This window comes from Zonotrichia leucophrys, chromosome 1 (genome assembly GCF_028769735.1).
Source record: "Zonotrichia leucophrys gambelii isolate GWCS_2022_RI chromosome 1, RI_Zleu_2.0, whole genome shotgun sequence".
In the NCBI taxonomy this organism is placed as follows: domain Eukaryota; kingdom Metazoa; phylum Chordata; class Aves; order Passeriformes; family Passerellidae; genus Zonotrichia; species Zonotrichia leucophrys.
The window spans coordinates 100,560,173-100,584,644 of NC_088169.1; the positions used below are offsets into that span (position 1 = coordinate 100,560,173).

Consider the following 24,472-nt stretch of genomic DNA (forward strand, 5'->3'; position numbering starts at 1 on the left):
GCATCTGCATGTGCTGAAAGAAATAATCGTGGAAAAGATGGAGCTTGTACAGCTTGTAATGATGTGAAGTGACCTGACAGAGACCTCCCTCCTGCTGCCTCCTTATTTAGTGGCCTTGCACAAGTGATGAGACAACAGCCTTCTCCCGGCAGCTGTTTTCTAAATTTGGTCTGACAAATGGTATCATAAAGGTGGCAGGTGAGGTTAAGAGATCTGATCAGAACACACTGATTTAACAGCCACCAAAAGGTACAAAAGGATATAAGGAAAAACAATCAAGTGCTGTCTCTTTATCATTGTATCAGTTTTCTCTGCGTGGTCCCTTGTGAAAGCTTTTACTGATGGCTTTCAGCTATGTATCATTATAATACCTCCAATAAGCATTACATAATAGGAAAAATATGCTACACTGAGCAGTGAAACTGGTGTTAGCCAGTTCTGTGGCCCATATCAAAATGCTCTCACTAGTATTCCCTGTAACAGCACTTCCTCAGATGAAATGGACTACAGCATATCATCAAGTAAGAGTTCATACATCCACTTTAATGTTTTTTTGCGTATTTCTCTTACAAGTAATGACTGTGACTATTCAAGAGAAAAAGAATGCATTTTTTCTCTCTATAATATCCAGACAATTTCCAAGCATATTCTCTGCTATTGCTGTGTTTGCATGGCTAAGTAGGCAAACACTCTGTGTGTTTGTTCTTTCAGGCACTGAGCAAGGGGAGAAAACACAGTAATGACAAAACCACAAGAATTAACCAGAAAAACTGGGTAGACAGTACCACTTGACTGATTTTTATTGTTGGTTCTCTTACTGAGGGTTAAATAGATTACAAGTTGTCTCCTATTAATGGTGTGGTTTATAGGAAGAAATTTGCAGAATAAATGTATCTGAAGTGCTCTGACTAGAGTAGCAAATCCATATTTCAGAAGCATTTCAGATGTTAGAAGCTTTGAAAAGGATCTTCCCTCTTTACTCCAGAGTCATGCATCAGTATATACTTGGGCTGGAAATTCAAAGATGTCTTTGGAAATCAGACCTGACTGGATGTGTCAGACCTTCAGTCTAGGATAAGTCAGGAATTCAGGTGCTTATCTGAAATTAAGCTCCTGAACTCAAGTTCTGTCATAAAATTATCTTTAACTATTTGAATTCTCCTTACATTAAAACATTGTGTTCTTTAAGGTGCTAACTGAAAAAGTGTCTCAGGTACCTTTATTTGGAGGTTTATTTCCTGTGTTTGCTTACCAGCATTAAAGCACAGAAGTTACTTTCTGCATGGGATTGAAATGTTGCAAGCTCTTTACAGGTTACAGATTTTCTGTTGTCATCTTGAAGAGTTTTGAAGACTGTTATTACAGGTAGGTGGGATATATGTAGGCTTAGACATCTTTTGTCATAAAGCTTCAGTATAAAAAGTACACTGAAAAACTAATATGTTCCAAAGATGTTGAGTTATAAAAGGCACATGCCTCTATGTATGATGATAGTTTTGGCCAAAAGCAACATAATGTAATAAGTATTAATGTAATGGATGATTAGGTTTGTCGCATTAATGACACAATGAATTCTAGCACACAGGCATTATAAAGGGGAAGGTGACTGATGGCAATGGAATGGACAGATGGACTTTGAAATGCTTGCAGTGACAGCTGGAGAGGACCATTTTTGGTCATGATTTTATTTTTCATTTAAATTTTAGATAATTATTTGAGAGTCACTTGACCCCACAAAAAATTATGAAGTGTCATAACTTTTGGGGGATGTAGAAAGGCATTATTCAGTAGCTACAAACAGGGTCCCTCAGGCACTCAGGACCTGAAGAAAAGTTGACAGTTGTACCTGTAGCCATGCATGGTGTTCACACAGTGTGGAAATTATTTATTTCAGCTGGCTGAGAAGGTCAGCATCTGCACAGTGCTCAAGGGTCATCACCTTCTGAGCATCAGCAGGCACCCATCCTCATGTTTAGGCCTTGCTCTGCTCCTGCCAGGCAGAGGGGTGGGAAGGGCAGCCCATGGGCCACCAGTGTCTGCTATAAACATTTATGTCTGCTTCAGCCTGCACATGGGGAAACAGGACATGACAGAAGCCCAGCAACAATCTTGTTTACCCAGTCAGCATGTTTAAAGATATAAATATTTTTATTCTTTTTCTTTTAGATATTTGTCAAGAGCGTTTTGGGGTCAGTGGGAAATTTATAGTGTAATGTTTGGTAGCAGTTGTATATTTTGAGGATGGTGCCATGAGAAGTGGGATGCCCATACCTTGTTTGAATGATCTTTCTAGGTGTTACTGCCATGCTCCACACCATGGAATGCAAGTGCTTCCCAAGCCCTCTGACCTGCAGGGAAGGGTAGGCACTGTCCTTATGTTCCTTAGGGAGGGAAGGTAGAGGCCTTTTGCTCTGTACCATGGAAGTTTTCCCTGGTACAGCAGGGTTTTTGTTGCCTGGGTTCTGAGGTAGAGTTCTTCAACTACCTTAAAAGTTGTTGGCAAAGTGACGTTTAAGAAAATTGCCTCATGTAGTGTATTGGGGGATGACACAGTATTAATGTGTTGGCCTAAATGTCAAATCCTACGGTGGACTAGGGTAATAGCTATGTAAGAAATTCAACAGCCAGCGTTGTTAAGTGCCATTGTCCAGGGCACACTGAGGGGCCAGTCAAGATCTTCTGAGAGCTGCTTTGCTAAACACAGTTCAAATTTGAAAAGGCCTTGTTCCAGAGGGCTTGTGGGCAGTATTAATGGAAGGAAAAATGTGGGGAATACAGAAGTAAAAGCAACTGTGCTATACATGTGAAATCAGATGAATGTTATGGTTTTTGTTGTGCAGAAATAGCACAACAAAAGGAGGGAAGGCAAGAAGGAAAGGCTGTTTTAGTGAAGAGGAAGAAAACCAGAGAGAATGAAGGCAGAACAGAAAGAGCCAAGTTAATGGAGCTCAGAATAAAATAAGGTGCAAAGGTTAGAGGAGGCGGAGAAACGCCATGTTTAAGTAAGGAATAAGGATAAGCATAATGCTTGTACTACTCTGTAGATTTTAAAGAGTGCATCTTGACCTGCACTCCTCCAGTATTTTCCTCTGAAATGTTCTATTGGAAAAGATGGATGCTGAACTGTCCAAAGGACAAGTAGCACCTGCTGAAAGTAGTTGTGCCCTTTTGATGAAAGCCTGAGCTTTGGCATACCTAGTCACTGCATGGATCTAGAAGCAGCTTTCCTTTTTCTTTCCAATTTCAAGTCCTTCACAATCAGAATTCCTATACTGCAATTACACTTTTATAAGAAAGCTGCAGACCTCATATCTTGTCTGTGTTGGGCTGTAAGAAGAATTGGATCCTTCCCTAGATACCAGTTTCACTGAGACTAGAAACCAACAACTGTCCTACAGTCTGTCCCAGGTCTAGCTCCCCTCACCCCTGGCTTTGGAGTCCAGCCCTTCACAGCTTTCTGCCTCTTCTGGGTTAACTTGATCTTTCCATAGGATAGGTCTCAAACTCTCTAGGTCCCTATGTGCCTCCAAAGAAGCTCCACCCTAGGCCTGCATCTCTTCTTCCCAACTTATCCCACCCTGAGGTATATCTCAAGAAGCAGCTTTAGGTCTTTATTGTCTGCTGAATGAAGGATTCCCTTCAGTAGTCAAAAAGCAGAAACCTGAGGGACAAAAGTTGGTGTGGACTTTGGACTTAGAAACAGTTGAATGTTTTTCTCTGTGTTCCTGGCACTGTTGCCTCCTACATGGGATGCTCAGAGAGCCTCCATTGTATATGAGTAGTTTTGAAGGTGTGCCTGTAAGTATTTGCAAGGAATAGAGAAGGTAAGTTGTGAAAATCTTATGGCCAGTAGTATTGATAAGGGTGGGTGAATCTCAGGAAGAAATTTAAGGCTTTCATCCTGGTCCTGCCTCCCATTTTGGTACTCAGAGTTTAAAAAGTTAGTTAAATTAAGGTATTTTGGTACCCTTTTTTTTTTTTTCTTTATGTAAGTTGTGCTGCTTCTGTTAATATACTGGAAGGAGCACCTGCACAGCCTGTGTCCCGTTCTCCCACAGCTATATGTCAGTTGGATAACACCACCATAACAGGCCACTTCAGCCTCCCAACAGTTGTCCTTGCCATTCTGTTGCACAAAATGATGTTTTTTCACCCTTCATCAGAGGTGGAGACGTGCGTGTTGCAGCACCGCAGTAAATAGTAAGACAGTTTGTTTTCTTAACCTTTGTCTATCTGTATTTCAAAACTCACAATTTATCTAGTAACTTCATCAGGAGGTTGGGATGTTTCTGAGGCAGTGTAAGCAGAGACACCACATAGCAGAGTTTGTTGGGAGAGCATGACTAATGGGTATAAGAAGATCCACCATGGCTGTGGTTTTAACTCTCAGATTTCCAGTAGGAACTTTGTGAACAGAAAGCTGCCATCACCTTCCAGGCTGTGTCCTTCCCCTTGGTGTGTTGGGACCTCTCTGACACAGGGCTCAGCATACACCCCACTATGTCCTTTTCCAGCCAGCTCCTGGTTTTCCTCCCTCAGTCCTGTGCCTGCTTCAGCTCAGGTGCTTCTGTCCCACAGTGACAGACACAGCAGAGAGCTGCAGTGCAGGTGTGTAACTGGAGATACTTGTTAAATCTTTGCAAAGGAGCAAACTGCACATTTGAAATATGAAAGTGAGCGTTATAATGGGTGCTATGCCAGAATGCATTTTTACTTTTGCTTTTAATACTCCCAAATGGATTTAGTAATGTTTCTTTTCTAGTTTTATTTTGGTGGTTCTTTTTTTACCTTGTCTATGCTACATTACTGTATTCTATGAATGTGTAAGTTCAGCCTACAAAGCTGAACATGTACACATTGTAGCAGTGGGAGAGTTGAGGTTTTTTGATTTGGATGTGTGTGTTTGGGTTTAAGGTATCCAGTCTTCTGGTCTTTAAGACATTTGGGATGGGATTCTTTCTTCTTGCTGTTCTGTTCAGCAAGTTGACAGTCTGATGTTGATTAGGAATTTTAGGTGCAACAGGAGTACAGCTAACAAGAAAAGAATGAGTTGGTGTGTATTTCTGTGCTGTGCTGCTCCCTACTGAATTGTCTGACTACCAAATATATTAAGGAGTTAACAACTGAGAGTTGTTCCCCTGGAGGGATGCTGATGGAGCCCGGTGGTTTTACAGCTGAAGAGCAGGGGTTTACAACAAGCTGTACCAGCCTAAGAAGCTTCTCTCTGTATTCTTACCATAAATTGTTATTAAAATTATCATAAATTAGTTATGCTAAGGTGATACTCAGCAAAAGACTGCTAGCAGTGAGCACAGCAGTGTCTTTAGGTGGTTAATGTCAGGGTAAAGAGAAGGAAAGGTGATTTTCCAGTATGTGCATGTTCCAGGAGCACTTTCTGTGCAGGAAACAACCCCATGGTCATAGTTAACTGTCAGTAATTTACCATATTTGGATTCCCAAAACAAAAGGCAATGTTTAGTTGGGCTTTGAAGGGCAAACAGTTCCTTATGGAGCTTAATTGCTTTGTTTACATGTAGCTAGTTACTTATCACGTGGCAAGAACAATAGACTGAGTGCCTTGCTTAACCCATGATCAGAATGAGATAAAACAGCAAAGACAGCGAGGCTGTATTTCTTAAACAGACCACGGGTCAGATGCAGCCTCCTTGGCTGGCTGTCTCCTAGAAAACCTGCTGCCTGGCATAGCCTTTGCTTCCACAGCAGCTGTGTGACTTTGCAGTACGTCCTCACTGTCTGATCTTCAGCTAAAAGCAAGTGGTGTTTCTTGAGTCTCTATTTCACGTGGCCCAGGCACCTTCCTGAGAGCTGTGTGACTCACTGACCATTCCTGGCACAGTGCCTGCAGTGAGCATCAGACCATCATCACACCAGGCTTTGACCTCACGTTACCCCAGAGCTTAACCTGCACCGTGCCCAGTTTGCAACAGAGGCAGCTGGGTTTCCTCCTCCCTGTATGGAGGCAGGGTGTGAGCCTTGATTTCCCAACCAGCCACACCTGTCCTGTGGGATGAGGTGAAAAATGGAGTTGTCTTAGTTAAGGCAGATCTCTGCCAGTCACTCATGCCTGCTACTGACAGGAGGCCTTTGAGCAAGGCTGCTCCAGCCATGCCAGAACACCTTTCTTGTTGTCACGCAGTCCTGCAGCCACAGGCAGCACCCGTGATCCAGAGTGACACGAGTGCGTGACCCAACACGTGCTCTCCCTGCCCAGAGGTTGAGAAGTTCATTGTCAGGTCTGCCAGATTCATAGAGACAAAAGAAAGTTTTTGGTTGGGACTGCAGCTCTCACACCCTCAAGGAGTCCCTTGTGTCTTGGGGGAACGTTGGGGCTCACACCAGGTCTCCCTGCATAATTGAGTTTTCCTGAGCTCTGAGCAGAGAGGACATTCCAGAGATTTTTATCTGTTTGCTTCTCCATTTCACTGGTGGCTTTCCCCCTCATAACATCTAAATTAAAAGTCAGAAAGTTTGCTGAGAAAGACTCCTAGTTTGTTCCTCAAGTAGTTTCTTTTGGCAGAAGGGAATTCTGCATTACACCTGCTTGTACCAAATAAGTAAGGTAGATGTTCTCCATTAATTTACCAGAAGTTAAGTAAGCTTCAGCCATCCCTGCAGACTGGAGAGCAAGTTTCTAGCATCTCTTATTTTGTAAATCTGTGTGCAGCTGGGAATGAGAATGTGCACAGAAAGATTGAGTGTGGGAGAGCACCAGCAAACCAAAAGACTTCTTTTTCCATAAGTGAACTATTAACTGGCAGAGTTATGTGCTCAAGTCTTAGGTACAGTTTACAGTTGTCACTTGCACTTGAAGGGGTGTAAATGGAGGCTGATAATCTTTATAGCAGTCATCTCCACAGCTGTTCCTCTTCCCTCTGTAGGCAATCTCTCAATTGCAGAAATATTTCCAATTTTTGTATGTTTGTGGTACAGAGGAACAAAATCATGCAAATAACAAGACCACAATGACAGTGGTATTCTAAAGAATATGACAAATTATCATTACCTTCCCAAGCCTTTAGACTATGAAAATAAATTTTAAAAGTCTGCTGAAGATTTAAGCAGTAAGAGCCCCTTCCCTTCCACCACCACCTAAATATATTAGCTGCTTCTAGGGCTAGAGGCCTCTTCAGTAAGACTACCACTTGTTTTGAGCTTATACAAGCATTTACAGCTACCATATAAATTGAAATGTTAGCATGTCTGCTCTTGCCTTGTCATTCTTCTGTTTGTGTAACACAGAGCCCAGTAGTCATCACAAAGAAACAGAAAACCTTTGGAAACATGTCCTTGAGGAGGAAGACTCCACATAAGGATCAATCATATTCCTCACAAGAATTCAACATCTGAGTCAGGGATTCCCAGAGACTAACCTGAAAGATGCGAAGCATGTGACCCTCAGGAAAATTTTCAAATTGTGGCTTTTCTGCACTGTCCTGCTGATTATTTTTCATTTTTAACTTTTTTGGTCATGCAGCACCTAGCCGGATATCCCACCCATTAGGTTGCCCTCTGTGAACAAAACTCAGGAAACTCCTGAGTTCATCATCCAAGAAAACCTATTTTTTGGAATACAGACTGAAAAAGATAATCTATTTTGTCAAGTGTTTCCACACCTCTGTAAACATGCAGTCTCCTCCTCTGGATGATCTCATGCATATATTCATCAAAGTTCTTACTTTGCTTTGAGACCACATTTGCAGCAAAACAGTAGTATATGTAATATATAAAGGTTTTGGGTGAGATCCAGTACAAGCATCTCATGATGAAATCATTCTTTATGTTATTTAACAGCTACCTGGTGTCTGATCCAGATAAACTGGTCACAGCTTAAACCTTATTTAGACACCCAAGTGAATGGCACATGTGAGCCTTGGATTTTACATGAATGTAGAGCAAGGAGCACACAGATTATAATTTGTCTCTCACATTTTCAAGCACATTCCTCCTCCATTTTTGACAGTGGATTGTTGATAGAGTGACAGCTGTTAAACAGGTATGAATTCATCAGTGCTCCTTACCAAAGAAACCTTGTCTGGAAACTCTTACCTCTCTCACTGGAAGTAGAGAGAAGGAAAATTGGAAGTCTCTGGCTGAAGGAAAACCATTTGGTACTACAGAAGTTAAGTGAAGATCAGCTAACCTGCTGGAGCATCACAGGCTGGAAACCTGAATGTTCTGGCAGATGCCGTCATGTTGCCAATGGCGCAGGTGGCAGTCCTGCAAAGTCCTCATGGTCTTTATCACGTAGTAGGAAGTGGCATTGCTGCCCTGCATGCAAACATCCTAAAAAAAAAGTGGAATAGATAAATAAATAAACGGCAGAAATAAATTCTTGGACACAGGTGATACAGGAGTGTTGCAGTGCTAGGTCACAATACGAGTACTGTAGAAGTTGTTATCGGTGTTGCCAGTGACAGATGTAATACCTACCAGTGTTTGTGTCTTACAAAACAAGAACTCCAACATCAAACCCAGCAGCCTTACAGACTCCTTGCTTTTCAGCTTTCAAAGCTCTTCTGGAGAGTTTTTGCAAATGGATGGTCTAAAACCAAGGCTGATTAAGTATCTGCTCTGCCTCCTGTCACCTTGGAAACAGGGAACGCCAACTGTGAAAGCAGTCTGAAGGATCCAGGATAGAAATTCAGATGTTCATGTACAATAGACTTTTCCCCCTTTTTTTTTGCTCAGAACAATGTAAGAGTCCACAGCAAGGTCTGCATTTCCAGCTATGTGCACAGTGTAACAAGTACATTGAGGCAGCGCATGGCTGGCAGCACTTCATGGAAAATGCTGCCTTAGAACTAGGAGTGCCCATGTCTCTACTGCTGAAAGTAGGGGAAAAAGTTACTTTCACACTCCATAACGCAGAGGATGCACCCACGCAGTTTTAGCTCCTTATTTATTGTAGCCAGTTTATTGTGGGCCATGGTAACTATCTATGCTGTATGTCTGTTCTTGCTTGCATTTCTGGGAGATAATGCGATTGTGTAGTGGTTATATTGACAGCAGGGTTTCTTTTCCAAATCCCTTTGCTTCTGTTCTGTTCTTCATACAGCCCACTGAAATAATCTCTGTCTGTATTGCAGAGTTCTTCCAAGAGATTTTTCTTTTTCATTGGGTACATCCATAAAAAACAAGGAATTCTACCTTGCAGTTTTGTTCCCTGAAAACTTCAGTCTACATCCACCCATTTAAGTCGTCTTAACTTTTGTCCCTGATCTGTCTTAATATCTTCAGGCAACCAAGAAACTGGCCTTTCATCTGCCTTGAACTCTTGAGAATTGCTCAACAGTTGCACAAAATTGTTTTTCCTCCTCCTGCTGTGAAGATAGTACCAAATTAGGAGTGTGTTATGGGCCAGGCTTTTCCCAGTTGCCAGGGGCTCTGATCTCTTAACTGAAAGATGGAGAGATGTTCCTTGCTGTGCTTGACATGGAGGCCTCAAAGTCCTTTGCTGCTTTAGGCATTTTAGGGTTTTCAGTGTCTTACAGGGACTTTATTTCCCAGCTTTCCTGACACTTAACTGTTTGTGGCCAAGTAAAAATTATGGGGTGTGCACAGCCAAAGAGTACAGTACTCCTAAAAGATAGCAGAAAGAAATTGAGCTAACATTAGGGCTGATTTTCTTGCTCCTTTGTCAGAGGCCATTATGGACTTAACAGTCTATGATAAGTAAAATGTTACCCTTCTAATCCTGTTTTCTCACTAAATTTCAAGAGGAATGCCAGAATTACCACCTTGGGTTTGGGGGTTATAGTCTCAACACTAGTGATTACAATAAACTAGGATCCTCCAGATCACTGCTTGATGTCCTCTTATCCTGGAAATTAAATTTTGCTGATTTAAATGTCTGCATCCGTTGTCTTTCCAAAATGCACAGCTTGGTTTTAAAGATAAATGCTTGCCATTTTGAGACAGGCTGTGTGCTAGGTTTAAGTTCACTTAGCAAAGCTTTTTTATTGGAGTGGCTCATGTAACTTGTTAACATGCAAGAAATTATTGAGCTTTCACTTCCCCCACTCCCATTTCCTGTTTGGATGTTGAAAGGAAGCCCTGATTGCTAATTTGTGATTAGCCAGCAACCCAGAGTGAACTTAATCCTGTGGGTTTGTGTGGTGCTTGCCTATGCAGCTACAGCCTCACTCAGGAGTGGGATTGCTGCAGTTCACGTTTCATGGGGAGAGCTGTAAACAATCTGCTCTTCTTTCCATGGCCTGCCTTCTGAGAACAGAATTAAGGCCTGGCCTGCCAGAGCTTGGGAGGTGACACTAAAACGTTGGATGCTGCAGTAGAGAAGGGACACATGAGGGTGTTTTTCCAGTCTTGCTTGCCCAGGAGGTGGCACTGTGAAATAGTGGGATTTTTACCTGCAGCGTTTGTCGTCTCACCCCCTGTGATTATTTGAGACATGACAGAAGAGTGAAGTTCTTTAGTTCAGTAAAAACAGAGTGATTTGTACTTCTTTTAGGATGCCTCAATGCTCTCCTGTGGGAAACACGTGGTGCTATCTGCTTTGCACTGCTGCATTAGGGAGCTGACCTTCACACGTACTCTTGTGCAGCCAGGATCAGAACTGGGTTTGTGGGTGAGATTGTGTGGCCACAAAAGAAGTGATGATGTCTTTAGAGCAGCTTTACTTCAGAGGCTTTTGTGCAAGTCTCTCTTGATATTTCCCAGACCTACTGACAAAGCAGCCAAGATGAAGAGCTATATACATGTAGTATGTGCTAGAAAACTAGAAAGCTTTGAGGAGTCTCTGTGAGATCTCTCTGTCCTGCATTGTGCTATGCTCCTGTTAGAGTGCTGGTATCTCTGGTTTAGTGCTCATATATAACACACACAGAGCTTTTTAAAGGGATCCCTGACCCCACCTGCAAGTGCCTGACCTGCCTTGTGCTGCCAAATGCAGGCCAACACAGCTGAGATAAATCTAGAAAATCTTCCAGGTCTTTCATTATTATAATGGTGATAAGATGAGACCATTTTCATTTCTCTCTCCAATAAAAGCCTGAGATTAGGAGCACATATGGATCTGTAGGTAGTTCTAATCTTGGAATGGATATAATACTTTACAAAATCTTAGGCAAGCTTATCAACCTGCTTATTTTATTTCTCAGAAAGGTGAAAAGGGGTAATGCATTCATAATACAAGAAAAACAGGAACATATTTGTAACACAATGTAACAAATATGTTCACAATATAGCTTCAAGCTAGAAATGTTACGGGAATGTGAAACACTTTTGTTATTATTAATCAAATATTAAGTGGCCTATACATCTATAACAAAGGCCTCTTAGCAAACACATCCTTTAAAATAGCCTGACCCTTTCCACTTTTTCAGAGACATTAATAGTTTCCTGGCTCAGTGTTTTAGGAAATGTCGTCATAGTCTGGAGGAACCAATAAAAACATAAGTCACCTATTTTGTCTGATCATTTTACGCCAGGATATTTGAGGCTGGAAGCTGTGGAGGGATAGGAGGGGGCTGCTTTGTTTGTGTGGGTGGATGATGTAGAGGATTTAACGCTGCTTTAGTATAACTTTATATAGTAGGACTCTAGAACTGTGTGAAAAAAAGCATTTTATGAGTTCGTAGACAGAGGCTTTAGATAGTTTTTGTAACTATTTCATTATTTTTTTCTTCTTCCTATGCCATTTATTGCTTCAGTGCTTGAGGAAAGGGTTGTTGTTTTTGGGGAAGAGTATTCTGTTGGTTTTAGACTTTCATTGTCCTTTAATGAAGAGGTAAGAGCTCTTAAGAAATGGCAGTGCCTTAAAACAAACGTTGGTAGCTGATCATGGCAATATGATTGGTGGGACAATAGCTTATTTGGTATGGTCAAAGGAGACCATTTCCTACAGACAGAAAATGTATTACTTAAATGAAAGAACTACCACTGTATGAAATCTTAGTACAAAGCATGGTTACATGACATTGTGAAAAACAAACCATGTCAGCAACAGGTATCCAGTGACACTTTGTTCTCCATTATAAATGCCAGCATTTACACTGGGACAAACCCTGCCACCCTTCCATGGTGTTGATTCTCTCCCTTCTGAGGCCAAGCTTCCAGCACGTGTGTTAGTCCTGCCTGTGATCTCCTGGCTGTGCAGAGCAGATGTGCATTGCAGTTTTTCCCCTGCTGTTTGCTGCAAGCTTCACACAGCCCCTCAGAGGTAACACCTCTGTTGCTGTTGATTTGTGCTTGGTTGCATGGAGCTGGGAAAGGCTGTTCTGACCCCATTTATCCTCTGCCTCTTCCCAGAGTGTCCTCCAGAGAGGATCAAAGTTTTGCCCGTTTTTGGGAAGTCATGCTCTGTGTTTTGTCTTCTGTGTTCCATCAGTGTTGGAGACCAGTGTAATGTTTGTCAGCAGTCTACAGAAGCTGAAGGATAACACTTACTTCATCCTGCATAGCTGTCTGTACAGAAATGAGCTGAGGCACCAAAAGAGACAGCCACCACCACTGCAAGCTGCACCATAATGCATTATGTGGACTGTTCTCCTCACTTGCCCCCCAAAGCAGAAAAATCAAACATGATTTTTTTTTTTCAGCTTCTACTGTAGCCCCAAATGGAAGTTATGTGCAGCTGTCAGTGGTTCACTGAGAGTTCAAACCATGTTCAGGCTGCAGTTCAGGGTCTGCAAACCCCCATTAAAATGTGCTTTGGGATTTCAGAAAGATGCAACAGGAGGGCAAGGCTACCAAGATACCCTGATTAGAGTCCAGTCCAAAGGAGAAATTGCTTCTGATCTAGTGCATTTGTGTTTTATGAATCCAACAAGGAGTTATCTCAAGATATCTTCCACAAGGTGCTGGCAAATGAACCCCACAAATGAACCTTATTGTTAACTCTCACCAGCCATCTGCCCTTTGTTTTTGGAGGCTTTTCTCTCCACCTTTCAATTTAGTGTACTGAATTCTTATTCTTTTTCAAGCTGAGTGTGCATCAGCCCTGTGGCAAAGAGACTGTGTCCTGTCACCTTCCACTCAGGACAGCCACTAGAAGATGTTACCACAGCAGAGATGTCCCCTTTGTGCCTGTCAGTATGGCTTATCCCTTCTGTGTGTGTTTTAGCAGGTCAGGCCTAGACTTGTTACTGTGAACTATGCCATGAGATACCCCTTTCAAATTCTTGCTGGAGCTGGAGCTGGATCTGTGTGTGGCGGTGTCCCTGGAGGGTCAGAATCCCCTGGGACTTGGTGATACCAGGGTCACTGCTCCATCCCAAAGCACAGCATGCAGGCACCAGCCAAACTGAGGCAATTTCTGTCCCAGGTAACACCATGGGGACCTGAAGAGACATGCACTGAACAGGATGTGTAGGTGAAGGGGTGAGTACAGCATTGTTATTGTTGTTGCTTGTTCTCATGACAAATTCAGAACAAAGTGGCCATGTCAGATGCTCCTACCAGCTACTCAGGGAATTTGGAGTAGACAAGTCTCTCTTTCTGACTTCCTGTCTTCCATGCTTGAATTTCATCTCATTCATCAGGGGGTGTAGGCCCTGATGGGATAAGTGTAGCTTTTTTATCATCCCTGCTTCTTGGCTGTTCAGGGTCTAGGGAGGGCAGAGCTCTTCTCAGTTCCGTCATTTGCAAACAGGAGCTTTTTAATTTTCATTGGTGTATGGTTAAACTGTTGTGAGCTGTGCACGTATCAGTTCTAAAATAAACACCTCTCTCGTGCAGCAGAGGAATTGTGACCTCAGGAAGAACCAGATTTAAAAATAAAACTATCATTTTGACCCTCAGCTTGTGCCCCTTGCCCCTCAGGCTTTTATGATGATGGGTGGAATTTCTTCATTGACTGTAGGATTTTTTTCCAATTAACAGTGACATTCTCCCAAACCAGAAACTATCCAATCCTACCCAAAGAGATTTAGTGAAAATGTAGAGAAGATGAAAGCAAACTATTTCTTACATTTTTGTGTTATTTCTGTGTCCTACCATGTGACTTGGCCATAGCAGTCGTGTGAAAATGCATGACCTGTTCTGTAAAGCTGAATATGCTGCAGTCTCTGTGTTTACAGCAGATACAAGGAAAAGGTTTTGTCTTTAGGCATGTCTGTGCAGGGCCTAGAACACTTTTGGCTCTACATAAGAAATAATAATAATAATAAGGCCAAAACCACTCTGCCAGCTAGTGAAATGAAAATGCTGTACTTCACAGTTATGTCATTGGAGAATTATATTTCATTAGAGCTGATATTAAAAACCCTTATGTCAGTAGTGAAATGTGGCTGACTTCAAATTTGCAAAACACATAGGAAATTTTTTTGTAATGTGTTGTCGCTTTAGAAGTCTGGCAGTCCTTTAGGTTCACTCATAAAACTTTAAGCTCTCAGAAGGGGAAAACCCCAAGGCTATTTCCCCTAAGCTTTAAAAGCTTTGCTTTTACTAGCAAATGCCATTTTTACAAAGTATATCCAAGTAATGTTCTGGATGCTTCAAACAGCAGCAGCTGTTAGGACTTTCAGGTTGGGGAACTGGATTAAGTAGTTCATGAGAAGTTATTCTATGTGTTTAAATGGGAGCTCTTAGAAAGTCAGTGAACAGGGTAGAGAATAGCAAAGTCTATAGCATAGTCCAAACTGTTTCTGGTTATTAAATGCAAAAACATGCCTGTTGTTTTGTTGTTTTCCCTTCCCATTTGGTGGCTCACAGGCCTGTGTTGCTGGGAAGGACTGTGTGAGCAGCACTTGTGTTGAGTTGGTTCCAACAGGTCACTGAGCTGCAGAACAGTTTTCATGTTACTTTTCACAAATTTATGGAGTACTTGTAAATCAGACTTTTGTGTTAGTTACAGTAAAGACATGAAGGGATATATGTGAGCATATGTATTAGCTCTTATTTTTGCTTGCTAGACAATATTTAAATGTCCAGTGCAGTATGTAAGATTATTTCTGTTACAGTTAGATTTATTGTAGAAGATGGTAATTGATACTTGATTCTAGGCAGGAAGTTCTACTTTGAATTTTTGCTCAGATGTGGAGAACTTGTGAACATACATACATAGTCATTTGCTAATAGAAAAAATATATTATGGTTAAACAAGCAAATGCAAACTCTTTGTGGCTTGAAAATAGGATAATGACTAGATGTGTATCCTCTTCTGCTTGGATACTTCAACTCCACACTGTTCTCCTTATTGAATACTACACTGGGCAATAGCCATTGCCTGCCACATCCACTCAGAGGCTGTTTTGGTGCTGTACCACCAAATAAGACTGACAATGGCACAGTTCACCTTTGGGGGCTTTTCCCTGACACGCTCTGATTATAGTCTCTTTTCTCTGAATTTTTACCAGATTTTTAGGAGTTTGCTGTTTTCAGGACTTCTCTCCCTTTTGAAATCTGCCAGCAGTGATAAGGGACAATATCTGATATACAGTTGTGAAACATCCTTTGCAAGATTTTCTTTAGGAAGGAGTCTCCAATCAGCCTGGTAGAACCTTTCTTACAGGTTAATCCAATCCAATTGTGTATAGCATTTCTTAAAAATTCACTGGAGTGAATGGCATTAAAGTGGTGAATCTTAGTAATGTGAAAGCTGTTCAGTGGACAGACAGGGCTGAAATGCCAGTTAATCCCTGGCTGGGCAGATGCAGCTGTTCCTTTTTTACTTTGTCAGCCTACTTGTGTGAGCAGGTCATTGTCTCTTTGGTGAGACAAAAGAGTGGGATGCTTGTGTGTAAGGGTTAGGTCAGCCTGTGGGATCAGGGTCTGGTTAAGGGAGTTTGTTTTTATCAGCACATTCTGAGGCAAGTGGAAACTGGATGGTTTGGATTATGGAAAGTCCCTGAAGTGTGCATATGTTCAGTTTGTTAGCTTCATGTACTTGGGGACTGTAAAATCAGGGACAAACCCACTTTATCTTTTTTCTTTCTTTCTTTCTTAATTTTTTTTTTTGGTTGGTTGTTTTGGTTTCTTTTTATTTTGGTAAAAATAGTAAAGGCATTGAAACACTTTCTGGAAACAGAAAACATTCCCAGCTTTTATGGATATGTGGTCAGTCAGCTCTTGCTTGTTCCCTTATAAGCAATATTCTTAACGGGAAGAAGTTGCTACTATTTCAGGTCAGTGTGTGTGTTTTATTTTACAGTTGCCATGGCACTGGTAAGACAGATATGTTCTGTAGTTGTTTGTCTTGTTATAAGATGTGAATTTTATTTTCAGCACTGTATTTGCAGCATAATAGTGTGTGCAGTAATTTTCCGTACTTCACCAAAGTTGCCAATGTTGGAGTTACTGCACTGTTTTTTCTTGTTTGTCATGTGATGTTTTACATGCTCACCTTTGATGCACTAGAGTCAACAGATCCCACTTACAGCCTTTGAATTTTGGATTCTATAGCCTAGTGAATACTTAAGGTTAGAGACATTATGTCATGGTTGCAATCTTACAAAAACACAAACCAGAGAGCCTAATCTAATAGTTTTTTGTACAGCTCAATAAAGTTGGCTGAGCTACAGCTTATCTTCTGGGGAGGTACCCAAAATTGATTTAAGGACTTCAGGTGATGGAGAATCTAACCAAGATTAATGGTAAGTTATAGCTACTAAATTTTACTGTCAGTGTTTAAAAATGCAGCTTTACTTAAAATAAAGTGTAGCAAAGCAACAGCAGTGGCAGCCACAGCCAAGATCAACCATCTCTCCTTTGTTTTCCTCATGTTTTCTCTTTTTTTAGTGAGATCGTCATCACACTGATTGGAATCAAATCTCGCTGCACTCCAGCTTATTGCTATTACAGAAATAATTTTAGGGAGTCTGTAGGGTTTTTAAAGTAAATGTGACAATCTGAAGTGTGTTGGCATAACCAGAAATGGGTCAAGCCCGAGGCACTGACCCTGGCGTTGAGCCGCGGTTTTTCCCTGCTGCGCGTTCCTGTTACTTTGATGACACCTGTCGTTGGCTCTCTGAGAATCAGCTTTACTGGCTGCCATGGGGCAGTTAATCACACAGAAAACTGCACTGAGGGGCCTGCAAGTGTCACAAGGCTCTCCTGCTCTTACCCCTACGCATGGCATTCAGCTGGAGTATAGTATTGAAGAAAGACAGAATTTTCATGTTGCTGTGTTGTGGTTAGCTAGATCAAGTAAAGCAAACCTGTTTTGTCTTTACATATCTTTGGCTTTGCCTTTTTGGTTTATTTGTTTGCTTTTGTGGGGGTTTTCTTTAGGGATTTTTTGTTTGTTTTTTAAAATAGCTGATAATACAGATCAGCTTTGGAGGAAATAGTGAAAGGGAAGAAGCCCATAGCTACCAAAACAAACTTGACTGATGCTGAGTCATGAGAGAGTGGTAGACCTGTTCATCAAGTTTATTAGCAATGCATTAAGCAAATTGTAAAAGCATTTTCTGCTATTACAGGTTTGAGAATGACAAAAATTCAACCCTTTCAGTTACAGCAGTGACACAGTCAGAGGCTGGTTTGAGGATGGCACCACTTCTATATCCTTCCCACAAGGCATCTGAAATTTAATTAGGGAAGAGGGATACACAAAACACCCACCTGTCTGTTTAGTTGAATTTGCTTCATGTTGGACCGTGTGTAGGGGCTTTTGAATTAAAAACAGTTAAAACCAGTATTGCTCCTTTCAGCTGTTTCCTTAACCTTGCTGAAGTCATCCCTTAGTAGATATAAGGGCAAAGACATGCTTTGCCAACCAAAGGTATTTACAGAAGAGGGAGCTCGTGATTTCTGTCACACCTGTCTGTACCAGTTTGCCCTCATAGCTTGTTTTCTCTTAAGGTTCCATGAGATGCACAGAAGAGACCTTTTTTCCTGTGTACATATACAAGAGTTAAGTTTCTAAACTTGAGACATTGGTTTTCTGAGCATCAACATGAGCAACTCTCATTCAAGCTAGCAGAAACTTGACTGATAGTAAGAATTGACCCAAATTCAAGTTACAGGAGTGGCAGGTGGGTTGGCATCCTCTTTTTGGATGAGCCATTTCTCATCACAGATGTAATCTAAAGAGTATTACTATTGTTTTGTTCTTAATTCATATGCAGTTTACAAGCCAGCTCTTATATCTGATAAGAGCATGTGGTCTTGAACCATTTAAAGTTTTCCAGGATTTGAGGTTTATTACTGCTGTAAAAGACTTCCATAACAGACTTCCTTCAGTTGGTTTTCTGTATTTATTTTATGCTTATTATTTTGAAATTGATGCTCATTGCTGCCATTTCCTGACAAATTATGAAACAGGCTTTCAATTAATCAGTATGCTGTTTTGGTTGAGAGAGAGCCTTCTTAATTGTCTCTGTTTTCTTTTCTTGGCATATACATCTTCTTTCCATGACACATATTTATATTAAGTGGTGTAAAAACTGTGAACTCAGCTTCTTCATGGGATAAGTTACAAACAGACTGTGAGTGTAAATCAATGCAATTATGTGCTGACAGTTAAGAGGTTAAATAAGTTTCCAGTTTAAGAAACAAGGTGGGAAGGTTGTCTGAAGACATTTGGGGTGTGTCTGGGAGCCACTGTCACATGGGATAACCAAATGCCACGCAGTGGGGGTTACCCACTTCAATGCTGGTGTTGCTGCTTTTGTTATGTACAACTTGATGTCCCTGTATTCCCAAAATTTGCCTTCCAAACTGTACCTCAAACAAAGCACCTTGCTTGATCCTAATGCTGTAGTTGACATTTAGGACTGTGATGTAACTTTTTAGCAGAATCTGTAGTCAATGATGCAAACCAAAAGAGCATCAGAGTGAAAAATGTTTTGGCTCCTTAACTTAAATGCTAACGTCAGCTCAGCTGAGCTCCCAGATTCCCATTTGGCAAAAGACAGATTACATAAGCAGCAGTAATTTTCCCCATGCTTGGAAAGAATTGGTTGAAATACTTAGCAACTCCCCACAAGTGCAGTGCTGCCTGCAGTGCTTGGTCACAAAGCTGAAATACCTCTTGGCAGGGCCGTGGTCAGCCAGCCCAGCTCTGCCTGCGTGGGCCAGGGCAGCCTGTGTGCTGTGCTGGCCACCACTCCTCTCCTCCCAAGGGGATGTGCTGCACCAGCTGAAAGCATCCTGTGTGGCAAAGCCAGCTTGGGAGCTCTGGGTGGGACCAGCCTGAAGGTACCCACAGTTAGGGTGAATGCTGAATGAGCTTTACGGAGTTCTTTGCCTGATAGTAAAATAGTAGTTTTTAAAAATCACAAATGCTCAATGCATCTCCTAAAGTGAGGGGGGTTGCCATTTGGAAAATTCACCTTTGCCTTTGTTTGGAGTTTATTTTCATGTTCTCTGTGAGGATTGTTTTGTCTGAAATGAAGTGCCTCTGTTTGTGCTTCCAGTACGGATGCCTTTCATTCTTCCTCTAAATTATACCAAATGCTCAGCAGGAAGAGCAGATGTTCACCAATTACACAAAAATAAATTAATTGAAAAGGAAAAGAAATCTGGAGGTGGGGCAGGGCATTTCAATTGCCAGGTCACTCTAGTATGTGACAATCTGCTACATTTTGTGAGCACAGACAAAGGCAGACAGAGGATCCCAACTGGTACCCTGCCCTGGACTCCTGCCAGGCCAGCACTGGAGCCATCAGCCCAGCAAAGTGCCACCTCAGCAGGCCCAGAGGAGCACAGGGACACAATGACAGGCAGAAAACTAAGTGAAAATACAAAGGAAGGGACACAAGGTCTTGAGTCCTTTCCAGGACTGTCTGAGGAGAGTCACAGTCCCAGAGTCCAGATCTGAAACCCATCAAGATGAGTCAATGAGAACTTTTTGGAGATATTTGGATATATGTGTAACAGTCTGTGCCAGCAGCTGGAGTGGGCTTGTTTGTCCAGGTGCCAGCAGCTGGGAGCTCTGGGATCCAGGAGTGGCTACTGGGCAGACTCTGGGAGCCCAGCAGCTGAAGGAATCTGTGTTGCTTATGTGTGTGGACATATAATAAATAAATATGTGGGCATCAATATGCACACACATGCATAATGAGAACACTTGTATACATATAAAACAGACATATTCTGACTAGGAGACCCCTTCCTGTTCAGCTGAGGAGGGGCTGTGTGTTCTCTGCTGAGAACACATTTTCAGCTTTGCTGCTGGTAGCGCCTGGGAGCCTGGGGCTGTGCAGCCTCAGCTCTTCTGACAGCACTGTCAGATCAGGCCTATTCCACTTATTCCCCTACTGAGAGCCACCTAAAATCAAGTAGATGAGGAACATGCAAACTGAAATTTTTTGGAGATTGGTAACCATCTGTGTTTTTAGACATTGTACGGAGCAGGAAGAGATTGAGCTAGCGGTATGGATAGACTGTGAAGAAAATTATATGGCCAAACTGACTATTTTGAGCATTGACAAGCAGTGACATCCAGTTGTGCTTCCTTGAAGCCTTTTCACTCTCCTGGGACAGAAAGGCCTTTAATAACCTTTACATGCCCCTGTGACTTAGAGTTTTGGATATCATTCCTCATAATGCTGTGATCAGTGTCCAAAATACTTGGATAAGAGGAACAGTAACACAACATGACAGCTTTCATCTCTTGATGGACATTATCATAAAATTCAGTGGAAAATATGCAAATAAAATCTGGCAATAAATTCCAAAGATTGATTTTAAAAAAAACTTTTTAAAAGTGGTGCTTATTTAGCAGCTGGATGCCATCACCTCTTTCCTTTACATTGGTCAGTTTGGCTCGTTAGAATTTGCCTAGTGGCTAGGTTTTGTTCACCACTGCTCTTGTAAAACCATCTGTTAATCACAGTTACTTTCCTCTGAATTTTAAAGTCTTGCTCATTTGGATGACCCATATATGATATATATAATGCATTTTTAAAAGTTAAAATTAAAAGCAGTTCCCTTGCCCCAAAACAAGTTTCTAGCTTGACTTTTCCTCCATTTGAAAAACTTGTGGCAGTTCAATTAGGAAAAAGATGTTAAAAACAGGCTTGTGTGGAGAAAATAAAACTAATTACTCAGGTATCACCAAAGGGGAAATCTGATGAGGCAGATACAATCTAAATTGGGGTTTGAACAAGCTAGCAGCTGCAGAAGATGGATCAGTTTCTATATTTTAGTACAAATAAATGGCCAAGTTTTATGAAGTTTTATGTCTTTAGCAGAACACAACAGCCTGAAGAGCTCAGTGGAAGAGGTAATATGGAAGAAGAATGGCTTTCATCATTAGTTTAGGAGAAGGAAGCAGTAAATCTGCAGCATTGATTTTAGTGCCATATGAGGTGAACTCACCCATGCTTGCTTGCTGAGGTCACATGAGCTGCCTAAGTATGTTTTATGATAACACATGTTTTTGAGGGCTTTGTGTAAGCTCCTATGTAAGAATCCTTTAGTGCCAGTCTGTCTGTTTAATACCATCCTATCAGGTGCTGAAGTTAAATTTGGCTCCTGCTTTAGAAGGGTTTTGATGATGGATTGCCTGGAATCTGTGAGCCATGACCTCTGGAAAAGTGTTATTTTGAAGCCTCTTTTTACATTGATACTGAAATCATTACATTTGGTAACTGAAGCAGCATTTGTTTTTATTCTAGCAATGGAAGCTGGTTTTAGAACCTTGTTTTTATAGCAATCAAGAAACCCCTTGAGGAGGAGCCCTACAACATCTTATTTAAAGGGTTAACTCCTTGTCATGTTAATCAGCTCTCATTTAACTGATTATTGTGTGGGTCTTGGACGAGCAAAACCACAGCTATTCCCAACACCTTCTGGTGCATCAAAGCGTTGTGCAAGTGCAGGGTAAGGACTTATCTAATGACTGTGCCCATTGCTCCTTAAAACCTGCACTGCTTCTTACAGGAATCTGGCCACTTGGGCTTTTTCAAAGGATAATATGGCATGTATGTGCTTTATCTTAATTTTATACAGGGTTAGCTTGATTTATGTTTTAGTCTTTTCTGGTCATTTTTTCCCAGTTTGCCTGCATGATTAAAAAATTACCTGAAGCACTTCTGCACTTCAGTTACCACTGACTAATACCAAAATTACATCATGCAATGCATCTGATTAGGGCAAGTTGACTTTTGCTTTTTTTAATAATCCACCTGAAGTGTTTTGCCTTCAGTGTGTTAAAACATGAGAAATTATAAACCCAGTAGTAGTCAGTTGGTTGGTTTGTAGTGTACAGTTGATGTTAGATGTCTCTCCAAAAGACAGACACAGCTTGACTGACTTTGAAATAAATTACCCCAGTTTTCAGGGCCAATAATCAAAATAAAGGAATTCTGTTTTCTTCTGGAAAAAGAAACTCTAAATGAAACAGTTAAATTAAATATTAGCATATTTTGGAAGCAAATAACTATTCAAAATATGCAATAAAATCTACAGTTATGATTACAAGATTATCTAACTAACTTTCATTTATATTTTGCAGATGCATGTAAGGCCTCTTGAGGCAAGTCCAGCCATGTGCAGAAATTTAGGAATTTACTTAATTTCCTGATTGAGTTTCTTGTTTTGGTCATTTTGATTTCAGGGGCATTTGAGTCTGGTTTTTTTTTTTTTTTAAAGCTTGTTAAGTATTTGTATTTTCTCTGAAGAGTTAAGAAATAACGTTCCAGTAATACATGAAGATCTAAAATGCTACTTTACATTTATTGGGAGACTGACGTAGCTAGTTAGAGGAAAAACTACTCAACTGACCACTGAATTTCTGAATTCTCTTTCTTTGAGAGAAGTCTGCTATATCTGATTTGGTGTGTATTTATATGTGGTGTGTTGTTTTATGATGCTAAAATACCAAGAGAGTGGGAAGGTAGAATGCTGTGTAACAAATACCTAAGGAAATTTCAATTTTGGAAGAAAAGTTTCAACATTAGGTGCTTATGAAAATGTAGCAAAAAAGCTTTACATTAGTACATATATTAAGGAAGTCTAATGTCAGATTCTTTCTGTGTTTTTTAACAGATAAATGTCTGTGATTAGAAAGTGAGTTTTGAGTTCCACAAAATCAGTAGGAAGTGTGCCATTGAATTCCATGTGACTGAGATTTGGCTCATGGTGTTTATGGCACTCAGGCTGGATTCCTTTCTTAGTCACACTGGTGAAGCTCAAACCTGCTGCTCACTGCTTGCAACCCACAGCAGTGGGTTACTGTACAGAGAACCCCTCCAAACAGATGAAGCGTTTTAATAAGGAAAGATTGGCTCTGCTGGGGGCAAGGCTCAGGCCATCTCATCAAAGAAAGGCGAGGCATTCCTTAACGTAGCACAGAGAAACAGAGAACTTCATTGATCAAAACCAGCTTTTTAAGCTCCAACCAGGAATTGCTTAAGCATAAGTACAAAATATGCTTCAAATCTGTCTACTTTCCCTTTTCTTGTAGATCAGCAGTGAAATGTTAGTTCAGATGTTTCTAGGAAGACCCAGCTTTATTTCAGATGTTTGTTGTGAGTCTGTACTGTCCATTTGAACAGGTCTCTGTGGGCGAAAGTAGATGGAGCTTCTGCCACTGTGGAAATGCTCCAAGTGGGTCCAACACAAAGGCTGTTTCCAAGCTAAATGATTCCCTGATTCTATGACATTTTGTCAATGGGATAGCCAAAGCAAGCAAGTGGTTATAATTCTTCCCATCCACTTTCGGCATTAACTAAGAGAATGGAATTGATAGACACATTAATTATTCTGTTACATTCTTTTCAAAAGAAAAATTCCCAAATTACAGTAATTTCATGGAAGTATTGCAGCAATGCTTTTTAATCAGAAATCTTAATGGCAAGAGGATGAAAATTACTATCCGTATTGGGAATGCATAATAGACGACCAAACATCAAGAAATATCCATAATAGGAATTTTGGTTTATTGTTTTATAGTTTGAAGCCAAGAGATCTAACAATCCTGTTACACAACATACTTACGCACTTTGCTAAGTTTTGATCATTAGACTCCCCATGGAGTTTGAAAGAAAGGAAATAAAAAGCCTATGACACTGGTTTTGTTGACCCTCTTCCAACCTGCTAACAACTCTTGTTATTTTTATTGTTTAAGGAAAAAGAAATATAAAAATTGTCTTGCAAGAGCATGGGATTCCAGCTATTCTGCGAAAGATAAAAATTCTGAATATTTTATAGGATGTGAATTGCCAGGGCTAGAGGCTGTGAGATTTGCACTCTCTTTTTTTGAAACACGACTTCAGAGAGTTGCCAGTGAATTACTTCAGAAATGTGCTTTACCTAGAATTGTAAATGAATCTCACAAGACTTTAAATGACCTGTGTCATAGAGTCCCTGTGGTTACGTGTGAGAATACTTCGTAATACTTCAGTCTACTACATGACTGGCAGAGCTTCAGAAATACAGTGCTTTGGAAAATCACATTAAATATTTTCCCATGCTTCAGTTGACTATTAAAAGTCTTCTGAAACACAAAAGAAATTATTAGTCACTGCAAGAACACGTAATGGATCTAACTGCTATATTGCCTCATTTTTCACAATTGTTGTATTTAGCCATAAGCATATGTATT

The 24,472-nt window shown here is 40.9% G+C and overlaps 2 protein-coding genes across 5 annotated transcripts in view; one reads left to right on the forward strand and one right to left on the reverse strand.

Moving 5' to 3' along the window:
• The window catches only part of CMSS1 (cms1 ribosomal small subunit homolog), a 223,665-nt gene that overhangs the window by 141,223 nt on the left and 57,970 nt on the right, over nucleotides 1-24,472 (forward strand). The window lies entirely within an intron of this gene.
• The window catches only part of FILIP1L (filamin A interacting protein 1 like), a 188,629-nt gene that overhangs the window by 138,611 nt on the left and 25,546 nt on the right, over nucleotides 1-24,472 (reverse strand). Inside the window, exons 1-2 of one of the 2 annotated variants that reach the window (XM_064725663.1) lie at nucleotides 8,452-8,471; nucleotides 8,068-8,304 (exon numbers count right to left, since the gene is read on the reverse strand). The gene's annotated coding sequence lies outside the window, so the exon portion shown is untranslated. Of the gene's footprint in view, nucleotides 1-8,067; nucleotides 8,305-8,451; nucleotides 8,472-24,472 lie in introns of those variants that run through there. The other variant, XM_064725653.1, reaches the window with a different exon arrangement.